Source organism: Apodemus sylvaticus, chromosome 12, assembly GCF_947179515.1.
Source record: "Apodemus sylvaticus chromosome 12, mApoSyl1.1, whole genome shotgun sequence".
In the NCBI taxonomy this organism is placed as follows: domain Eukaryota; kingdom Metazoa; phylum Chordata; class Mammalia; order Rodentia; family Muridae; genus Apodemus; species Apodemus sylvaticus.
The window spans coordinates 40,789,709-40,793,471 of NC_067483.1; positions in this window are offsets into that span (position 1 = coordinate 40,789,709).

Consider the following 3,763-nt stretch of genomic DNA (forward strand, 5'->3'; position numbering starts at 1 on the left):
AGAAAACCTAAGGCTATATATGATATACAACCCAAAGATTCATTTATCAGTATATCATTTAGAGGAACTCATGTACATTTGTTCAAATATAAAATAAAGTTCACTGAATATACCGCCCTTCAAGAAAAGTAGAAAAATAACTCAAATATCAACCAGGGTAAAGTGGTAAGTTATCCTCCCTGGCAATGGTCAACCAGACACCTTGTTGGTGACCGGGTTCTTACACCAGTGAGGGCAGAGCAGGTGGCAGTGCTTTGATGCCTGGCTTGGTGGCTGTACTGGCTGGTTCGTGTGTCAACTTGACACAGGCTGGAGTTATCACAGAGGACGGAGCTTCAGTTGGGGAAGTGCCTCCATGGGATCCAGCTGTGGGGCATTTTCTCAATTAGTGATCAAGTGGGGAGGGCCCCTTGTGGGTGGTACCACCTTTGGGCTGGTGTTCTTGGGTTCTATAAGAGAGCAGGCTGAGCAAGCCAGTAAGGAACATCTCTCCATGGCCTCTGCATCAGCTCCTGCTTCCAACCCTGCTTGAGTTCCAGTCCTGACTTCCTTTTGTGATGAACAGCAATGCAGAAGTATAAGCTAAATAAACCCTTTCCTCCCCAACTTGCTTCTTGGTCATGATGTTTGTGCAGGAATAGAAACCTTGACTAAGACAGTGGCCAAAACTATCTTATGCCTAGGACTCATAAAACCCAAACCAAATCAAATTCAGGCAACACTGTGCAGGATGAAGAAGACAGAGACCTGTGGATCACTGTGCCACCCACAGACCTGCCCTCCAGTACACAGCACAGACAGGCCACAGACACCCACTTGCCACCACATTACGCAGCATTGATAGAGGAGGTCACCCAGGAACCCACCAGCTGCTTGACCAGCCTGCCATAGGAGCCACTACAATGTACAAGCACATGGTGGTCAGATGGGAGAGAAAGAGACATGGGGCAGTGAAGAGGTAGGAACTGGAGACTCGGGGAAGCAGCCTGTTATGAGTGGCCAGCCCAGCCACCTGAGACCATGGTGAGGTCCCACCACAAGCTGCCTCTGAGGGCCATATCTGAGTTCACGGATATGCAGCAGGGGTCTGTGTTGATATCCATAGCTCATATTACCAATAGACAATACGGTGATTTCTCTGGTCAGGGCAGCTACCAGAGGCCACATGGGTGTCCAGGCACTGTATGTAACCAGCCCTTTCCCTCACTGCATGTGGCACCCTTCAGAGCTTCTCCATCTCTCACCAGCAGCAGCACTCAGAAAACCAGGCCCTGCAACTTTCCTTGACAGCACAGTGGAACTATCCCTGGTGTCGGGGATATGAATGAGCTGTCCCTAAGGGTATGAGTATAGGAGAACTGAACCCACTACTCATCTGCTTTGAGGGGGGCATGAGCACAGAGGTGATGCTCCCCCACACCTCTCACCACCCCCAACAGTCAGAAAGCTACCCACAGGGTCATGAGCTCGGGAGAGTTAACCCTGCCCTGTACCAGGTATAGTACTCAGAAAGGCAGACCCTGCACCTTGCCTGGACAGCACAGCAGAGCTGACCCTGCTAGCAGGCCACAGGTGAGCCAGCCCCAAGTGCCAGATCTGGCATGTGACACAGTTCCCACCCCTGGAGCAGAGCCTGTGGGACACAGGTCTTCATGAGTGCTGACAGTTGCTACAGGCATAAGGCTTATTTGCATAATGATGTACATATCTTACTTCATGGTCCTCCTTTGAGGAAAGTTCTCCCTGCCAAGGTTAATGACTCCATGATAATCAGAAACAGCATGATTCCAGGAAGTGAGAATGTGTCTGATTTTCCTCAGCAAAATGATAAATGCTGTGATCTTCTGAACAGCTCTTAAGGCTGTGGGAAAGAACTCTGAAAACATGAGTTCAAGAATATAGAAAAAGCAGGCTGGTGAGATGGCTCAGCAGATAAAAGCCCTGACTGCTCTCCCAAAGGTCTTGAGTTCAAATCCCAGCAACCACATGGTGGCTCACAACCATCCATAATGAGATCTGACACCCTCTTCTGGTGTGTCTAAAGACAGCTACAGTGTACTTACATATAATAATAAATAAATCTTTGGGCTGGAGCAAGTGGGTACTGAGTGAGCAAGGTTAACTGGAGTAAGTGGGGCCAATGTGAGTGAGCAGAGGTCCTAAATTCAATCCACAGCAACCACATGAATGCTCACAACTATCTGTACAGCTACAATGAACTCATATACATTAAATAAATAAATAATAAATAAATAAATAAATAAATAAATTTTTTAAAAAAAAGAAAAAAGAATATGGAAATAGGATTTCTCAACTATGCAAATATAAGAAAGCAATATGAATTGTATGAGGGGCTTCATGGAAAGAACAGAGTCAGCTACACCAATAAATCAGTAAAGGAAAAGGAATAGTTAAATAATAAAGGGGCATCAGGAAGTGAGGAATTGGTGATCTCAGGATCCCACCCAGCTAAGCTTACTGTTTGTGTGTACAAAGGCAGGCAGATTTCTGAGTTCAAGGCCAGCCTGAAACAGAGGGAGTTTAGATCCAGATATGGTAGTATACACCTTTAATCCCAGCCTTTAGGAGACAGAGTCATACAGATCACTGAGTTCAAGGTCTATCTACAGAGCAAGTTCCAGAATAGCCAAGCTTAGGCAATGAAGGAATTGGGAAACAGAAAGCTACTTTTCTCACACTTTCTCATATAAAAATAGCTTCTATGTCTAGACTTGGCAACCACAAGTGCTGTGCTCAGCGAACCAAATAGGACTTGCTATGGTTTGGTTTTTTTTTTTTTTTTAATGTACTTGCTATCTTTTTCTAAGAGTCAAAGGGCTAAGACCATAAAATGGTGATTTGTGGATAATCAAAGGGGTTCCTGAGGCAAATGATTAAATTGATAAGGAAGTAGATTATGCAAATAAAAGACCAGGCTTTGGTCTGCAAGAGAGGGTTATCTAGAGGACTATCTGAAGAACTGCCTTGAGCAGAAGACAGCGCTGTCTGCTTGCATCCATTGTTGACTCTGAGCCATTTCTTCTGCCACTCCTACTCCCCTTCTTCAGGACCTTCTCCCCAGCCAAGGCTCGTCCTCGGCTCCCAAGTGTGTGAAGGCAGGAGAGTTGGCCCAGCCCCTCACAGGCTGTGCACTTGGAAGAGTGGGGCCCACACCTTGATGAGGCAGCATAGTAGAACTGGCTCTGGAGGCATGGACACTGGTGAGCCGGCCTTGAGGGCATGGGAGCAGGAAGCTGACCCTGCCTCCTGCCAATGGCATCATTGGGTGCCCTAACTGGAGCAGTGCTGGAGAACTTGTCCTGGTAGCGTGGATAGGGAGAGTTGGTAGGCTGACCAACTTAACTACCACCAAGCTCAGATCCAGAGCTCTGAATTGGCCTACCCCCAAAATCTATATATTCTGTGAATGGCTGGGACATGTGAAAGGACCAGTCCTGTTGTCCCAAAGCCGCAAGATCTCCATAACACAAGGCAACACCAGGATAACCAGCAGAAGTCCTGGTGAGGATCCAATATAGCCAGTGTCACAAAAGCCAGAGACCTGGAACCAGACCAGTGACTCATTGGAATGAACATTTGCAAGTGAAGATGTGTGGACAGAGGGGTGCACTGTGGGACACACTGTGACATGTTACAGCATCCATGGGAGATGCTTTTCTGTGCTTTGTTGTTGTTTGTGTGTGTTTTGTTTTGGGGCGAGGTGCAAGGGTGAAGGGCAGATACGAGGTGACAAGGGGATGAG